The sequence below is a fragment of the Lygodium microphyllum genome, chromosome 22, assembly GCF_053477565.2.
Source record: "Lygodium microphyllum isolate KBCC chromosome 22, Lygodium_microphyllum_v1.1.10, whole genome shotgun sequence".
In the NCBI taxonomy this organism is placed as follows: Eukaryota; Viridiplantae; Streptophyta; class Polypodiopsida; order Schizaeales; family Lygodiaceae; genus Lygodium; species Lygodium microphyllum.
In genome coordinates this window covers 736,672-756,196 of record NC_141156.1, presented here as the reverse complement: position 1 = coordinate 756,196, position 19,525 = coordinate 736,672, and the positions used below count along the sequence as shown (strand labels likewise).

Genomic DNA, 19,525 nt, shown 5'->3' with positions numbered 1-19,525 from the left:
CAGAATATCGGCTATAAATAGCCAGAAATAATGCGCACAAAAAAGCAGGTCGGCTGCATTTAATGCAGCCGACTGATCAGTACAGGTCGGACTGCCACGTGGCAGTCCGACTAGTCAGTCTGACCAGGCCAGACTCTGATAATCGCTAACATTGTGCTTCTTCCCAAGCTTGGTATTATGGAGATGGAAACTCCACATACCCGTATGCACAACAATCACTGGTGGGGCCTCCTTCCCAAGGCCTCAAACACCTTCAAAGGTGGAGAGAGCTACGGGGATCAAGGTAGATGGAGAGGAAGAAGAGAATACCTATATGAGAAAGTATATCACCTCACTTATATCCTCTCCCATAGCTTAGCATAGTATAATACAATAATAAGAGAGAGAGAGAGAGAGAGAGAGAGAGAGAGATGGCTAGCTTCAATGAGCATGGCTCTTGCATGGATTTGCACTACTCCATAGCAAAGAGTTGTTGGTGTAGACTTGCTCCTCTTGCTCCAATGTAGAATAGAGAGTCTCTCTTGTGAGCGTCCTTTGTCGAGCAACCCCCAATGAGTCTCTTCCTCCTCCTTTTAAAGGGAAACCAGGTGTGTGAAACTCCTCTCTTTTCTTTCTCTCTCTACCACTCGAAACCACCTTCCATCTTGGGTCTTGCTCCTCATTGGACCCCCAATATGCATGGCTTCCTCTCATTGGACCCCCTCTAGCTTGCCTAGTTGTGAGAGGGAAGGCAAGCTTGTGTGAGGCTTCATTCTCATTGGACCCCTATGGTGGCTAGCCAATAGCATTGTAGGCTTCACATGGAGGGCACATGCGGCAAGTGAACAATTGTCCATTGATGGAAACAGGAAAAATCCTACTAGTGTGTTGATGTGTCCCTTGTGGTGGCAAGGCTCCACCTCACCTAAGGCTCCAATAACCCTTTAGCCTTAGCCTTTGTAAATCAAGCCTTGAGTCTAATTGAGAGACCAATATTCTAAGATACTTGCTGGCTCAACAAATCATAGCCCTTGGTCCTCCTACTTTCTAGGACAAGCTTTATCTTGAGATTGGCTTAAATCCAAGTCAAGTCCTTTTTACAAGATAAACTTTACCCCTATGACTAGCTATTGAGCATGTTTCGGACCGGGCCTATTTTCTATGGAAATCTCCTACTTTTAAGGAGGGAGTTGTTCTGAGCTTGGATTACTTTGAAAATCAAGCTATCAGGGTTCCATCTTATACTGAATACTTTCCCAACTAAATTACTCCAGCCTTGGGCTATTTTCTGGGGAAAATAACTAATTTTAAGGAGAAGCATTTTCATAGCTCAAACTATCTAGAGACTTGGGCAAATAGGACTCTAGCCTATACTGCTTATCTTCTCATATGGTATGCTCCTTACTTTAGCTATTTTCTACGGAAACAGCTACTTTTAAGGGCGAGTAGACTCCTAGCTTAAGTCACCAAGAGACTCGAGCATTTAGACTCCTAAGCTATGCTCCTTAGCACCTCTAGTTAGTAACCTCTAGCTTGCCATACATAAGCTCATTTTTGGAAAAGACTTGTGCACAATTCTTGGAGGCTTAATGAAGTTTATCCTTAGGTCTTCCTAGCTTCCTTTGCTCTTGCAGACTAGCTCTTTTACAACTTCTGTTGTAGCTAGCCTTTAGCATCATTATGAAGCTTTACTTAAAGATCATTTACATTATCTAACCTCTTGTTGGACTATCTCCCATGTATTCTTTTTGGAGATAACCCTTAGCTCCTTGAATATATTGACCTTGGTTCCCTTGGTATTTTCTCATATCGAGGGACCAGCTCAACCAAGAGAAAATCAGGATGGAATGTCAGATATTCCATTTTCATGACATAGAAGGAAATGAGACATTTGGCCATGCAGTAGAGGGGGAGCCATCACCTGATTTCTTGCAGCCATTGCAACATAAGTGGGAACTAGAGATGGGTTCTTCCTTTAGATCTTGCATCCCCAATATATCAAAACAATTATGCATGCATTCACATGTTAAGTTAGTGAAGGACAAAGCATTGAAAAATGGATGTTGAGCGACACAAGTAGAAGACGATATAGCAAGAATCACGCCATTTAGTAAGGCCTATTGAATCTTCATACCCTCCCTCCCCTTCAGGGAGAGAGGACTAGAGAGAAGAAAAACCACTCTAGAGGAAGAAGATGATGTTAGACATGATCTTCAAATGGTGCATGTGAAGCAAGGATGAAGTGACCCCGTCGTGCTCATGTCATAACCCCCTCACATTTTCACTTTGAAATTAGCACCACTTTTGGTAATAAAGTTTTTTTTCCCAAAGAGGTGAGAGGATGTTGAGCGACACAAGTAGAAGACGTTATAGCAAGAATCACACCATTTAGTAAGGCCTATTGAATCTTCATAGCCTCCCTCCCCTTCAGGGAGAGAGGACTAGAGAGAAGAAAAACCACTCTAGAGGAAGAAGATGATGTTAGACATGATCTTCAAATGGTGCATGTGAAGCAAGGATGAAGCGACCCCATCGTGCTCATGCCATGACCCCCTCACATTTTCACTTTGAAATTAGCACCACTTTTGGTAATAAAGTTTTTTTTCCCAAAGAGGTGAGAGATTATATTAAGAAGAAGACAAAGATATGTTGTAACAAGGTAATTACAAGTAGGGGACCGCCATCTAGTGAGAGAAAACAATACAAGAGAGTCCCATGTCTATAAATCACTAAGGATCATGTAACAATTACTCTTAGTAGAGAATTGATCCTATCAAGGGAAGCAGTCCTCTCAATCTCTTTGTTATCCAAATGCTCCACTATTGTAAGTCCACAGTAGTTTTCTTGAACTTGCTTCCCCAATTCAGCATCATCAAGGGAGGGAGGGGGTTTTATCTGCTTGGAGAATGTACTCTAGCTTGGTATTGGGAATATCTAGTAGTCTAGTTTCTACTCGAGTCAACAAGATAATTACAAGAGAAGAGCACTGCAAATTATTGGCAGAAAACGACATAAGACACTCACATATCTATACATCTTCTAAGGATGATGCATCACTTCTTTCAGTAGAAATTTGATCTTATCAAGAAAAGTAATTGCCTCTGTTATTTTGTTATCCATGTTCTCCTCTGTTGCACATCTATTGTATCTTTCGTGAGCTTGTTCCTCCAATACAACATCCATCAAGGGGAGTGTCCTATGTGCTTGGCAAATGTATTCTAGTCTAGTATTGGGAGTGCAGTTTGGTTTCCATTTGGGTAAGCATGTAATAATATGCTTCCTTCCCTTGCAATTGCTAGGGGGAAAAGAAAATCTTTCAATTCTATCATGTGAAGTGTAGCCACATGCAAAGGCACCTACCAACTCCTTGGCGAAGTCGAAACTGGCCCCGGGGTCCACTGTCCAAAACAAGTATTCTCACTTCGGCCTGTACAGCCGGCTAGAGTAGAAATTTTTGTTTGAAAGCTAAGAGCCCGGTCTCACATCGTACGAGTAGTATTAATTTTACTAAGTTAATACCACTCATGACTAAGTCACGCCGGCTTACGGATTCTTAGCAGCACTAACGCGTAATACACATAATGCTATAGATCTTGGATTTTTCACGTGTATTTCGCACAAAATAACAAATCAGAATTCATGACGTACGCTTATGCTGATTTTATGAGAAAGCAACACGGAATCAACCGCCACTAGCAAGGTTTTATGAACTGTCAACAATAGATTTCCTTGAACATTCCATTGAACCACCTGCTATGTGACCTACAGCAAGTGGTGAGCTATGTTGAAAATGTTGCTCTGGTTACGTCCCTAGTAGCAATGGAATCGTCTTTTAGCATAACTAAAAATTAAACCTATTAATGCCACTTGTCGTGTGCGAGACCTAGCTCTAAGAGAAAGGAAAAATAAACTGCTTGATTTTGCACAAAAATTTGCCCAAATTTTTTTTGTTTTTCGTCAATTTTTCTTGTTGGAAAAGCTCTTCCAACCAGTTGGAAAAAATGAAAATTTCACCCGATTGGGTCTCGGGACTTGGCAGTGCGCACTGGTCCAGGAGTTGGAACTCGTGAGTCGTGACTCGTATTGCGAAGCCACGGCCCAGCCAACTAGGTCAAAGACGCAGGACCCAGGACTCAGCACGTTGTCAGGTTACACAAGTGGACTCCGGACAGCTCTGACTCCTCAGGCCTCAAGTCCCGACAGTGTAGGTATAGTCTATGAGCAGTGCGACTTGATTGAGCACGGCAATGGCACCACACTTGTGATTCCACCACTTTCTCAGTGCCTTTGTGGCCCCTTCAGAGAGAATTCGCCGTCGCTTATGTGTTCAATTGGAAAGTCTATACCTTTGCCTCCACCCTCGAGTGAACTCACTTTTACGCAGCCTACAGAGATGTCTTGGGATGATGCACGAGTGCAAGCTGCTATGGCATCTTTGGTGGAAAAGGGTTTTCAGGAGGATGCTTTGAAATCCCTTTCTACGGAGCAGATTTTGAGTATGATAGGTCACCAATTTCCCGTGGAGGCAGACAATCTTGCAGGATGCCTCAAACATGTTGAACAGGAGAACGCTTTGCTGGACTTATTCTCCAAGTTTCACAAGTATGTTGGCAAAGTGCATGCGGAGTTCATAGAGGAGGGTGTTGTGGGTGATGGAAGCTGCGTTCTGATTGGTGGCGATGGTTTGATTGCCACATGTCTGCATGTAGTCAAGTTTGATGGGGACCTCAAATCTAAGAGAAAAGCAAGTCCCCCCGAACATCAAGGTGACTTATCCATTTGGTTGCACTAGGGTTTGTCGAAATGGGACGGTGGTTTCTACACCGATTGAGTTTCATGCTAAGGTGGTCTTTTTGGATGAAGAGAATGATGTGGCACTTCTCTTGCCGAACTCTCCCAAACGTTTCAAAGACCTTGACTTTTTTTATTGGTGGAGTGCTGGTAACCCTCGTCACGTCGACACCATCCTTCTCATCTCGTATCCTAGTCTCTTGCAGGAGGAATATCCCTTGGATAAGGAATATAAGGCGGGCGACATGCCTAGCTCTTGTGTAGGCTTCACATCCTGCATAAACCCCTCTCAGTGGTGGCATCTTACACGTCCTTTGCAGGTTCCTCAGGAGGATTAGTCATCAATCTGGCAGAGTATGTGTCAAAGTGCAGCGGTGCGGAAGCGTAGGACTGAGAGAGAGAGAATGCAGAGAGAGAGAAGAGAGAGAAAGAGACAGTCGAAGATGAAGATATGCTGTATAAAGTGTGTTGTATACAAAGATATGCAGATATATACACGGGCACAGTGCGCTGGACTGCGTGTCTCCACCTCGACGATGCAACCTGCTGTTCACCTCGAAGTCCGCTGCAGTCTGCACGATCTCCTGTCTGAAATCTGCGAACAGAGACGGAATCTACGCGAGCCTCCAGCCTGTAATCAGCGAGCAGAAGAATGTGTGCAGAAGGCTAAAAACTCGGCTATAAATAGCCAGAATCAGGGCGCATCAAATAGGCAGGTCGGCTGCATTAAATGCAGCCGACTGTACTGGTACAGGTCGGACTGCCACGTGGCAGTCCGACTGTGACTGTACGGCCACTCTTTGATCTGCTAACACCCCCTCTCAGAGCCTGGGCGGGGCAGGGATAGCGCCTTTGTAAACAAATCTGCAACATTGTCCTCCGTCTTGCAGTACTCCACGGTGATGGTCTCATCCAGAAGCTTCTCTCTGATGAAATGGTACTGGATCTCTATGTGCTTCGTCCGGGCATGAAAAACAGAATTCCGTGCCAAGGCAATGCAACTCTCATTGTCGCATTGCAGCAAAGTAGGACGAGTCTGGTGGCAGCCAAGCTCCTCCAACAATCTCCGAAGCCACACAGCCTCACATGTGGTGGAAGACATGGCCCGATACTCAGCGTCAGTAGACGAAAGGGCTACCGTGGGCTGTTTCTTGCTACTCCATGAGATAGCACTTGCACCCAAGGTAAAACAGTAACCTGTAGTAGACCACCTGTGGTCCACATCACCAACCCAATCCGAGTCGCTCCAACCTGCAAGAATAAGATCTGAACCACCTATGCCTGCTGGATAATGAATCCCTAAATCAGACGTCCCCCTCAAATACCGAAGTATCCTCTAGGCAGCCTGCCAATGCACCATCTGAGGTTCACTCATGAACCCTGCCAAAAGCCCAACAGCAAAACAAAGATCAACACGAGTGTTGAGGAGCCAAATCAATGATCCAATCAACTGACGATAGCGGGAAGCATCCGCCATGGGAGAAGCTCAATGGGAAGTGGCCTTCCAATTCGGATCCATAGGAGTAGAAAGGGTCCGACAATCCTCCATCGCAAAAGAAACCAAGAGCTCCTGTACATATCTCCGCTGAGAGATAAAAATCCCCCTCTGAGACTGATAAATCTCATGGCCCAAAAAGAAATGGAGTAGACCCAAGTCCGTCATCTCGAACGTTTGATGTAAAGCTGCCTTCGTCTCTTTGACCTTCTGTGCATGATCACCTGTGACAATCAAATCATCAACATACAACACAAAAAGCACATAACCAACCTCGGAAGTGTGTACATAAAGCTGTGGATCAGCCTTGGAACGCTGATATCCCAACTCTGACTAAAGGAATGAATCAATCTTCTCATTCCATGCACGCGGAGCCTACTTGAGGCCATACAAGGCCTTCTTCAACCTGTAGACTTGCCCATCTGAAGATGCAAAGCCAGGAGGCTGCTCTAAATAAATCTCCTCCTTCAAATCACCATTGAGGAAGGCTGACTTCACATCCAACTGGTAGACAGGCCATCTCCCAAGGCAAGAACAGCTCGAATAGTCGCTATACGAGCAGTGGGGGCAAAAGTATCATGACAATCAATCCCTGGGCGCTGTGCAAAACCTTTAGCAACAAGGGCGAGCCTTGTGCTTGTCCAAAGAACCATCGCTAAGATACTTGGTCTTGAAGACACATTTGACGCCAATCACCTTCTTATTCGAGGGGCGAGGCACGAGAGACCAAGTGCCATTCCTCTCAATAGCCTCCAACTCAGCTTCCATAGCTTTCTTCCATGGTGCAGACTGTAAAGCCTCCTTCACGGAGGTGGGCTCTTGATCCTGCATAACACGGGTCATCAAACAATAGTTAGAGCAAATAAGCTCCGAAGAATGTACCTGGTGTCACCGTGACCGCCGCGGACCATCCTGCGGTCCCCACTCCTCAGGGACCCCCTCGATCCCTGAATCACGGAGAGTGTCACGAGCCCAACGAGAAGGAGGCCGGACCTCTCCTCGTCTCTCTCCATCAGCTTAAGACTCTGGGATATCCACCGGTGGTAACTCCTTGGGGGTGACCGGTGGAACAGTAGACTCTGTATCAGAAACAGAATCAGAATCAAAAGGCGCGGGCTCCAAAGGAACTGTCGCGGAAGCCCAACTCTCCCCTGGATCTCCAAGAACGGGATGCTCCTCACTCGCTGCTATGGCCGAAACCTCCACAAACCGCACATCTCGACTGGTGTATACATCCCGCTTGACGGGATCATACAAACGATAGCCTTGGGACTGGGAGCTGTAGCCAACAAATACCTGTCTTCGGGAAGCTGCTTCAAATTTATCACGATGAGTCTTGGGAATGTGAACATAGGCATCACACCCAAAGACCCTAAAATGAGAAACATCGGGCTTAGTCCCAAAGTAGGCCTCAAAAGGTGTCATCCTATCAACGGTCGAAGTGGGGGATCGGTTAAGGATGTGGACTGCAGTAGCCACAGCCTCGGCCCACAGAAACTGAGCTGTCTGTCGATGCTCCATCATGGTGCGCGCCATCTCGATCACACTTCAGTTCTTCCGTTCAAGAATGCCATTTTCTTGAGGAGTGTTGGTATTAGCAAACTCCTGCTGAATACCTTTATTTGCACAAAAACAAGCAAACTCGTTAGAAACAAATTCACCACCCTTGTCGGATCGCAAGGTCTTCAATCTCCGGCCTGACCGGTTCTCCTCAAAGAGAAGCCAATCCTTGAAGTGGGAGAAAGCTTCTGACTTCAATGCCAAGAAATAGGCCCATGTCATCCTGCTATAGTCATCAACGATCAATATGAAGTACGAGCTCCCTCGAAAGGACTCGTTCCTCATAGGGCCACAAAGATCCGTAGATACAAGCTCCATCGGTGAAGTAGACCGCCGCGAAGCTGTGTTGGGAATCGCATCCCTATGTTGTTTCCCACGAATGCAGGAGACGTATGGTTGTTGGCTTATCACTATGTCCGACAACCCTCGAACAAGCTGTCCACGTGACACCCTCCGAAGATAATCATAGTTGAGGTGACCAAACCGAGCATGCCATAGCTCTGACTGTGTCTGAGAGGTAAGAAGAAGAGTAGGGAGAGCAGTAGAAGACGTCAATTTGTCGATGCGGTTCTCCTCATATACTGATGAGAGAACTTTCCTTGACCCACGATCAAGGACTCGCATCGAATCACTGTCAAACTCCACCAAAAGTCCAAGTGAACAAATCTTATGAACCGAAAGTAGATGATACCCTAAACCTGGCACATGCAAGACCTCTCAGGTATGAATACCACCACGTCCATCTGGAATAAGCTGCATCTCACCCCGTCCTGCAATAGACACCGAAGAGCTATCTCCAATGAGAATCTACCCACGCGAAGGTCGCAACTGGGCAACACCAACTGATAAAGGAGTCATGTGCCGGGAGGCACCACTGTCAACGATCCACTCTCGAGCCTGGAGAGTCGTCATCGCAGCATGAGAAGCCTTCGATATAGAGTCCTCAATGACTGCTAGATGAAGAAACGCAGCTGATGAGGGTGCAGCCACCACTCCAGAATCCTTCGTGTCCTTCTTGTTGGTGTCCTTCTTGTCTTTGTCGGGGCAATCCTTCTTCCAATGGCCGGTCTTACCACAAATATAGCATGTGGATTCTTTGTCCTTGTCCTTGTCCTTCTTTGACTTATTATCCCCCTTCTTCTTCTTTTGGTCCTTCCCCTTCTTCTGAGAGGCTTGACATGTCAGTGCCTCCGACTTGGAAGCACTCTGTCCCTTCAATTGTTCCTCTTGGTCTAGGATCATAGGAACCAACTCTTCCCACCGAAGAGTGGACTCTCGCCCCGAAGCAATGAGGGCGGAGTAGAAAGCACCGAATCGTGGCGGCAACTGGGACAAGAGTGTGATCGCCATGTCTTCGAAGGAAATCGGCTTCCCCGCATTCTGAACCTGCATCTGAAGCTGTCTAAGCTTGTTGATGTGCTCCCGCAACGGAGAAGACTTGTTCACGGACAAGGTCCGCATCTGCATCTCCAAAGAAACCCGCTTCATAAGGGTCATCCGGCTATACATCTGATCAAGCTCCAGCCATATCTCCCGAGCCACCGTCAAGTGCTCGATGTGGGCTATCACGGCTGTAGTACAAGACAGAAAAAGAAAGGAACGAATCCTGCCATTCAGTTTGTCCCAGTGAGACTGTGCCTTGGCCAACTCCGCACGAGCATCGGAAGAGAGTTTGGACTCATCTCTCACAGAGGGCCGGTCAATCTCCTCTTGTACAAGCTCCGCCAAATCGTAGGACTCAAGAATGGCTAACATCATCACGCACCAGATGCGATAGTTGTTGCCATCGAGCTTCTGATCTGTGGGAAGAGCCGGTAAGACAGGCACCTTCCGGTCCATAATCGTCTGGAACTCCAAGTCAATCTCTGTAGACATCTTCACCTGTAATGCCTTCACAAACGCAAAAGCAGTCCCCCTCTGACTTTTAAAGCTCAACCTGCTAGGGCTCTTCCGCTTCCCAAAACTTCTTCACCCGCCGCAGGCGATGAAAAAGCAAAACGTGCACTTGAAAGCTGAAAACTCAAACTTTCTCCTCGTCAAACAGCAGTAAACAACAACAAATCCACCACCTGGACTCCTTTCCCGCGCGCCCATGCTCGCTTCAGCCTTGTTCCGAGGCGCAGCCCTCCTGCCTGCCCTCAAACACTGAAAACACAGCCTTGTGTCGCAATGTAAACTCCTCTTCAAGTTGGTTCTGCACTCAATCAGTCCTTCAACACTGCTCCAATACCATGTCAGAGTGCAGCGGTGCGGAAGCATAGGACTGAGAGAGAGAACGCATAGAGAGAGAAAAGAGAGAAAGAGACAGTGGAAGATGAAGATCTGTTGTATAAAGTGTGCTGTATACAAAGATATGCAGATATATACACGGACGCAGTACACTGGACTGTGTGTCTCCACCTCGACGATGCAACCTATTGTTCACCTCGAAGTCCGCTGCAGTCTACACGATCTTCTATCTGAAATCTGCGAACAGAGACGGAATCTGCGCGAGCCTCCAGTCTGTAATCTGCGAGCAGAAGAATGTGTGCAAAAGGCTGAAAACTCGGCTATAAACAGCCAAAATCAGGGCGCATCAAATAGGCAGGTCGGCTGCATTAAATGCAGCCGACTGTACTGGTACAGGTCGGTCCACGTGGCAATCCGACTGTGACTTTACGGCCAGCCTCTGATCTGCTAACAGTATGATGGACACCATGGCATCGGCCTTCATTTAGGTGCCATGAGTGACTTTAAGCCACTCAAACAGTGGGGTCAAAAAGAGCTAGCTCTCCTCAATGAAAATTTGAAAAAAAAAAACATACCTTGGGATCGCTTCAAGAGGCATACCCTCAATTATACAAACTTTTCGAACCCACACAAAAATGACAAAACAACTAGCACAAAAGGTACGAATTGATGTATGATTATTATGTTGTTTTCATTTTCAACTTGTTAATGTTATTTAATTTTAAATCTTTATATTTTTAGTTATTTCTTTATTTAATTTTTTTTTCTGATAGATAGCAGTGACCGTAAAGGCTACTAAGGAGGGTGAGGTGGAAAATATTTATTACTTTTTTGTTATTATTTTAATTTTCACTTTAATAGGCAATCTCATTTGTTAACAGGGGTCCCTTCGTGCAAGCAAGAGGAAGGTGGAGCTAGCAATAGCTAATGAGTCTCCCTTTTTTTATTCTTCGTTTGTATGGTCTTTATTCTTGTAGCTAATTATAATTTTAACTAATGTTTCACTTTTATTTTGAAAAAAAATCATAGGGGAGTAATGAGTATCATATGGAGTCTCAATACATATTCATGCCTATAGGGGTGCCTTCATGTAAACAAGAGGAAGGTGGAGCTAGAAAAAGTGGATGAGTTTCCTCTTTTTGGTCCTTGGCCTGAACGGTTCTCATCTGATACTAAATTGTATTAGTTAATCTTTAAATTTAATTATTTTTCCTTTCCTTCAAAAAAAAAATCATAGATAAGTAATGAGCATCATATGTAGTATCTTTATGGTAGAAAATGCTGACAGTTTTCAAGCGTACTGAGTATTCTTTTTTATTTTAAAAAAATTTTCGGGTGATGATGGATATGTTACCGACTAGGAGAGTATGCACAGTTTTGTATGTATCTCAACCCTGAATTCCTTGACATGCTTTATTATGATTGTCTACTTTTGCTTATGATTGTCTCATAACATACATAGAAGTATAATTAATTTAATTTGTACATGGTACATAGGTCTCTTGGACTATATATTTCAATGTAGTGTGGCTAGGATTAAGAGAGTTGATTCTCTCACCATTAACTCTTGTACTATTGGAAAATACTAGTTAATCAAACTATTGCATTGAATGCTTTAGTTGACAGTTACTCTCTTTGTTTTTCCTGGTTGTCAAGTCTTTAAGCTTGAGAATCTATTTTATTTAAGATGTGTTAGAAAGCTGAGAGGTGAGATGATTGCGTCATTTTGGTGCATGGCGTCGAAGAACCGCTTTAGGAAAAAAACCTGTAATAGCAGTAATATTATCACCGTTTAAGATTGACATTAGTTTCTTCAAGTTTTCTTGGAGTGAATGCTCATGTCTTCATCCGTCTTCGTTTCTTTTATGGAGACTTAAAATGTTTTTGAACGTTTGTTAATTGGTTATTTTGGAATTTTGTGACTTGTTGGTGCTCTTATTGAGGTTTAAGTACTTTGACATTTTTTGTTTTGGTGGAGGATATTGGCATTGGAGGATCAGTCCATGAGTTTCATCTATGTAAATTTTCTTTGATGGATTTTGATACCAAGATGAAGAATGTCGAGTTTTAAAAATAAACTTAATCGGTGTGAATAGTCATCATCTTCTTCAAATATGGCTGTCAGCTTTTAGGCAAGTTGTTGAAGCAACTTGATATTTATTTGCAGCATGTGGTTCGCTCTCTTGGCTAGGAGATGTCTATCATACGAGGAAATGACAAAGTTCTATTTCCTTCATTGAGCAGTAGTGAAGACAACAAATGCATGTCAAACAACACTGATTTCAGTTGGGGACACAAAGCATTTATGCGTTAAAGGTTCTTGCCATTATATTTGGATCTAAACAGCCCCATTGCCATGCATAAATGCTCCTCAAATATTTTCCATGCATGGCATGGGTGCTTTATATCCATTAGTGAGCGTTTTTGTTTGTCAATTTCCTGTGTAGTACCCATGGCATGTACTGGGGTGACTTGATTAGCCTTCACATGGACTGATCCTCCGATGCCAATATCCTCCACCAAAACAAAAAATGTCAAAGTACTTCAAACCTCAATAAGAGCACCAACAAGTCACAAATTTCCAAAATAATCAATTAACAAACGCTCAATAACATTTCAAGTCTCCATAAAAGAAAGGGAGAAGGATGAAGACAGGAGCATTTACTCCAAGAAAACTTGAAGAAACTAATGTCAATCTTAAACGATGATAATATTACTGCTATTACAGGTTTTTTTTCTAAAGCGGTTTTTCGACGCCATGCACCAAAATGACGCAATCATCTCACCTCTCAGCTTTCTAACACATCTTAAATAAAATAGATTCTCAAGCTTAAAGACTTGACAACCAGGAAAAACAAAGAGAGTAACTGTCAACTGAAGCATTCAACGCAATAGTTTTATTAACCAGTATTTTCCAACAGTACAAGAATTAATGGTGAGAGAATCAACTCTCTTAATACTAGCCACACTACACTGAAATATATAGTCCAAGAGACCCATGTACCATGTACAAATTAAATTAATTATACTTCTATGTATATTATAAGACAATCATAAGCACAAGAAGACAATCATAATAAAGCATGTCAAGGAATTCTGGGTTTAGATACATATAAAACTGTGCATACTCTCCTAGTTGGTAACATATCCATCATCACCCTGAAAATTTTTTAAAAATCAACAACAATACTCAGTACGCTTGAAAACTGTCAGTATTTTCTACCATAAAGATACTACATATTATGCTCATTACTTACCTATGATTTTTTTTTAATAAAATGAAAAATAATTGAAATTAAAGATTAACTAATACAATTTAGTATCAAATGAGGACCGTTCAAGCCAAGGACCAAAAAGAGATAACTCATCCACTTTTTCTAGCTCCACCTTACTCTTGTTTGCATGAAGGCACCCCTATAGGCATGAACATGTAGTGAGACTCCATATGATACTCATTACTCTTCTATGATTTTTTTTCAAAATAAAAGTGAAACATTAGTTAAAATTAACAATTAGCTACAAGAATAAAGACCATACAAACGAAGGATCAAAAAAGGGAGACTCATCAACTATTGCTAGCTTCACCTTTCTCTTGCTTGCACGAAGGGACCCCTGTTAACAAATGAGATTGCCTATTAAAGTGAAAATTAAAATAATAACAAAAAAGTAAGAAATATTTTCCACCTCACTCTCCTTAGTAGCCTTTACGGTCACTGCTATCTATCATAAAAAATAAATAAATATAAAGCATTAAAATTAAATAATATTAACAAGTTGAAAATGAAAACAACAACATAATAATCATACATGAATTCATACATTTTATCCTAATTGTTTTGTCATTTTTGTGTGGGTTCGAAAAGCGTGTATAATTGGGGATATGCCTCTTAAAGCAATCCCAAGGCATGCTTTTTTTTTCCAAATTTTCGTTGAGGAGAGCTAGCTCTTTTTGACCCCACTGTTTGAGTGGCTTAAAGTCACTCATGGTACCTAAATGAAGGCCGATGCCATGGTACCCATCATACTCCGCCACATTGATGACTAATCCTCATGAGGAACCTGCAAAGGACGTGCAAGATGTCACCAACTGAGAGGGGTTTATGTAGGATGTGAAACCTACACAAGAGCTAGGCATGTCACCCGCCTTAGATCCCTTATCCAAGGGATATTCCTCCTGCAAGAGACTGGGATACGAGATGAGAAGGATGGTGTCAGTGTGACGAGGGTTACCAGCACTCCACCAATAAAAAAAAGTCAAGGTCTTTGAAACGTATGGGAGAGTTCGGCAAGAGGAGTGTCACATCATTCTCTTCGTTCAAAAAGACCACCTTAGCATGAAACTCAATCGGTGTAGAAACCACCGTCCCATTTCGACGAACCCTAGTGCAACCAAATGGATAAGTCACCTTGATCTTCGGGGGGCTTGCTTTTCTCTTAGATTTGAGATCCCCATCAAACTTGACTACATGCAGACATGTGGCAATCAAACCATCGCCACCAATCAGAACGCAGCCTCCATCACCCACAACACCCTCCTCTATGAACTCTGCATGCACTCTACCAACATACTTGTGAAACTTGGATAATAAGTCTAGCAAAGATTTCTCCTGTTCCACACATTTCAGGCATCCTACAAGATTGACTGCCTCCACGGGAAATTGGTGACCTATCACACTCAAAATCTGCTCCGTAGAAAGGGATTTCAAAGCGTCCTTCTGAAAATCCTTTTCCACCAAAGATCCCATAGCAGCCCGCACTCGTGTATCATCCCAAGACATCTCTGTAGGCTGCGTAAAAGTGAGTTCACTCAAGGGTGGAGGCAAAGGTATAGACTTTCCAATTGAATACACAAGCAACGGCGAATTCTCTTCTGAAGGGGCCACAAAGGCACTGAGAAAGTGGTGGAATCACAAGTGTGGTGCCACTACCGCACTCAATCAAGTCTCACTACTCACAGACTATACCTACACTGTCGGGACTCCACGCCTGAGGAGTCAGAGCTGTCCGGAGTCCGCTCGTGTAACCTGCCAACGTGCTAAGTCCTGCGTCCTGCATCGCTGACCCAGTCGGCTGGGCCCTGGCTTCGTAATACGAGTCACGACTCACGAGTTCTGACTCTTGGACCAGTGCACACTGCCAAGTCCCGAGACCCAATCGGGTGAAATTTTCATTTTTTCCAACTGGTTGGAAGAGCTTTTCCAATAAGAAAAATTCACGAAAAACAAAAAAAATTAGGCAAATTTTTGTGCAAAATCAAGCAGTTTATTTTTCCTTTCTCTTAGAGCTAGGTCTCGCACACGACAAGTGGCATTAATAGGTTAATTTTTAGTTATGCTAAAAGACGATTCCATTGCTGCTAGGGACGTAACCAAAGCAACATTTTCAACACAGCTCACCACTTGTTGTAGGTCACATAGTAGGTGGTTCAATGGAATGTTCAAGGAAATCTGTTGTTGACAGTTCATAAAACCCTGCTAGTGGCGGTTGATTCCGTGTTACTTTCTCATAAAATCAGCCTAAGCGTACGTCGTGAATTCTCATTTGTTATTTTGTGCGAAATACACATGAAAAATCCAAGATCTATAGCATTATGTATATTACGCGTTAGTGCTGCTAAGAATCCGTAAGCCGGCGTGACTTAGTCATGAGTAGTATTAACTTAGTAAAATTAATACCACTCGTACGATGTGAGACCCGGCTCTTAGCTTTCAAACAAAAATTTCTACTCTAGCCGGCTCTACAGGCCGAAGTGAGAACACTTGTTTTGGACAGTGGACCCCGGGGCCAGTTTCGACTTCGCCAAGGAGTTGGTAGGTGCCTTTGCATATGGTTACACTTCACATGATAGAATTGAAAGATTTTCTTTTCTCCCTAGCAATTGCAAGGGAAGGAAGCATATTATTACATGCTTACCCAAATGGAAACCAAACTGCACTCCCAATACTAGACTAGAATACATTCGCCAAGCACATAGGACACTCCCCTTGATGGATGTTGTATTTGAGGAACAAGCTCACGAAAGATACAATAGATGTGCAACAGAGGAGAACATGGATAACAAAAATAACAGAGGCAATTGCTTTTCTTGATAGGATCAAATTTCTACTGAAAGAAGTGATGGATTATCCTTAGAAGATGTATAGATATGTGGGTGTCTTATGTCATTCTCTGCCAATAATTTGCAGTCCTCTTCTCTTGTAATTATCTTGTTGACTCAAGTAGAAACTAGACTACTAGATATTCCCAATACCAAGCTAGAGTACATTCTCCAAGCAGATAGGATCAAGTTCAAGAAAACTACAGTGGACTTACAATAGTGGAGCATATGGATAACAAAGAGATTGAGAGGACTGCTTCCCTTGATAGGATCAATTCTCTACTAAGAGTAATTGTTACATGATCCTTAGTGATTTATAGACATGGGACTCTCTTGTATTGTTTTCTCTCACTAGATGGCGGTCCCCTACTTGTAATTACCTTGTTACAGCATATCTTTGTCTTCTTCTTAATATAACCTCTCACCTCTTTGGGAAAAAAAACTTTATTACCAAAAGTGGTGCTAATTTCAAAGTGAAAATGTGAGGGGGTTATGGCATGAGCACGACGGGGTCGCTTCATCCTTGCTTCACATGCACCATTTGAAGATCATGTCTAACATCATCTTCTTCTTCTAGAGTGGTTTTTCTTCTCTCTAGTCCTCTCTCCCTGAAGGGGAGGGAGGCTATGAAGATTCAATAGGCCTTACTAAATGGCATGATTCTTGCTATATCGTCTTCTACTTATGTCGCTCAACATCCATTTTTCAATGCTTTGTCCTTCACTAACTTAACATGTGAACGCATGCATAATTGTTTTGATATATTGGGGATGCAAGATCTAAAGGCAAAACCCATCTCTAGTTTCCACTTATGTTGCAATGGCTGCAAGAAATCAGGTGATGGCTCCCCCTCTACTGCATGGCCAAATGTCTCATTTCCTTTTGTGTCATGTAAATGGAATATCTGACATTCCACCGTGATTTTCTCTTGGTTGAGCTGGTCCCTCGACATGAGAAAATACCAAGGAAACCAAGGTCAATATATTCAAGGAGCTAAGGGTTATCTCCAAAAAGAATACATGGGAGATAGTCCAACAAGAGCTAAGATAATGAAGTGTAAATGATCTTTAAGTAAAGCTTCATAATGATGCTAAAGGCTATCTACAACAAAAGAAGTAAAAGAGCTAGTCTGCAAGAGCAAGGAAGCTAGGAAGACCTAAGGATAAACTTCATTAAGCCTCCAAGAATTGTGCACAAGTCTTTTCCAAAAATGAGCTTATGTATGGCAAGCTAGAGGTTACTAACTAGAGGGGCTAAGGAGCATAGCTTAGGAGTCTTAACGCTCGAGTCTCTTAGTGACTTAAGCTAGGAGTCTACTCGCCCTTAAAAGTAGTTGTTTCCCTAGAAAATAGCTAAAGTAGGGAGCATACCATATGAGATGACAAGTAGTATAGGCTATTTGCCCAAGTCTCTAGATAGTTTGAGCTATGAAAATGCTTCTCCTTAAAATTAGCTATTTTCCCTAGAAAATAGCCCAAGGCTGGAGTAATTTAGTTGGGAAAGTATTCAGCAATAGGAGGTCCAATAGCATTTGGAAAAGCACTCAAGGGGTCCAATCACATGCAAGGGCAAAAATAGCAAGCATTTTTTAGTGTACAAGGAGGGTAAATACACCAAAATTCACGTGCCCCCGACTCTCATGCAGAAGCTCAAGTCTCTCTATTCAAGTGAGCAAGGGAGAAGCAATGCGGATGCCTACACCAACAATTCTTGGCTATGGAGTGCAAATCCAAGAAAGATCCATGCACAATGAAGCTCTCTCTCTCTCTTTCTCTCCTCATTATCTCATGCACAAGCTCAAGACTCTCTAGTCAAGTGAGCAAAGGAGAAGCAATGAGGAGGCCTACACCAACAACTCTTGGCTATGGAGTGCAAATCAAAGCAAGAGCCATGCTCAATGAAGCTCTCTCTCTCTCTCTCTCTCTCTCTCTCTCTCTCTCTCTCTCTCTCTCTCTTATATTATGCTATTATGCTATGATAAGCTAATGGAGATTTAATAAGTGAGAAGATACACTTTCTTGTATAGGTATTTTCTTCTTCCTCTCCATTTACCTTTCTCCCCGTAGCTCTCTCCACCTTTGAAGGTGTTTGAGGCCTTGGGAGGGAGGTCCCATCAATTGATGTGCGGATCTTGCCATCTCTATAATGTCAAGGTTGAGAAGAAGCACAACTGCATTGTGAACAAGTCTCTCACTATGGGAGAATCTATAATGCAAATACCTCTTGGAGTGGGGACTAGCTCCACATAAATCCTGTCCTCAAATGTTGTCACTCTGTCTCTTTCTCTCATTGCTATGTTTTTACAATTGTTAAGTTAGTTGAGTGCAAAGCTCTTGAGTAGTTTCCAACTGTGCAATATACTCCTCTTGGAATGAACATGCTTAATGAAAGAGCTCTGAAAGACACCTAAATACTCAATTAACTAGATTTGGTGCTCTAATTTTTATTTCATTGGTATCACAGCATATGTTTCTCTTTTCTTGCTTAAGAAGGGAGGTCGTTAAGTAGCCTACAAAATGTTGGTGCTTGATAATTACTTTAGGTTAAGTGGGACTAGGATCTATTATCCAATTTGTCTTGGCCACTTTGTGAGGTGGTATGGTTGCACACCGTTGGGAGTTGCAATCTTAATGGAGTCAATATAGACTTGCCTTTGGCTTAAACATTGTTAAGCTAGCAAATAAGCCCAGTAGCAACTATCCCTTGGCAAGTTGGCAATTTTATACCTACTCCACTACTCATTGTAATCGCAGGGCACTTAATCAAGTGTATAGTTGCTTTTTAAGAGCTTACTCTCTAGAGTAAGAAGGGTAGCAACTAATGTGCCACAAGTATCAAAAAAGGGTAGAGCACAAAAAGGGATTGGAAATTATCAAGAGCTTACACTAAGATTTGCTTATTAGCAATGGTTGAAAATAATCAAAAGAGTAGAGTTAGTGTTGACCCACATGTTTGTGCTTAAGAAGGTGCAACTAATGATGGTCATGATTTTAAGAAATTTTTGGTTTTAAGAAATTTTAAGAGGATCAGCTCAAGTTACCCAATCATTGGCTCATTCACAATGCCTTTCGTGTGAGCCTCATTAAGCCATATAAAAGAGAGCCACCAAAGGAATCACTGATAGAAGAACCACAAGAGTTCGAAGGTCTAGAGGAGGTATTCTAACCCAAGTCCATTCTACGTCACGAGGATAAGGTATTGAGAAATGGTAAGACTATACGTTATTAGCTAATTAAGTTTAAGAATTATCCCTTTGAGGATGCTAGGTAGATGCAAGGCATCCAAGTAAAGGATTCTCAACACCTTGACAAAGCTTACAGCGACTCAATTGAGTAAACACATTCTTTTGCACAGTGCTATGATATTTTAAAATG

General features: G+C 42.8%; 1 protein-coding gene and 2 pseudogenes across 2 annotated transcripts in view; 2 read left to right on the top strand and 1 right to left on the bottom strand.

The window, feature by feature from the left end:
* LOC148016815 (uncharacterized) overlaps positions 1-19,525 on the top strand; it is a 139,139-nt gene that overhangs the window by 81,419 nt on the left and 38,195 nt on the right. The gene's annotated exons all lie outside the window — the stretch shown is intronic.
* LOC148016819 (uncharacterized) lies at positions 4,373-10,731 on the top strand (annotated as a pseudogene).
* Positions 13,571-14,832, bottom strand: LOC148016818 (uncharacterized; annotated as a pseudogene).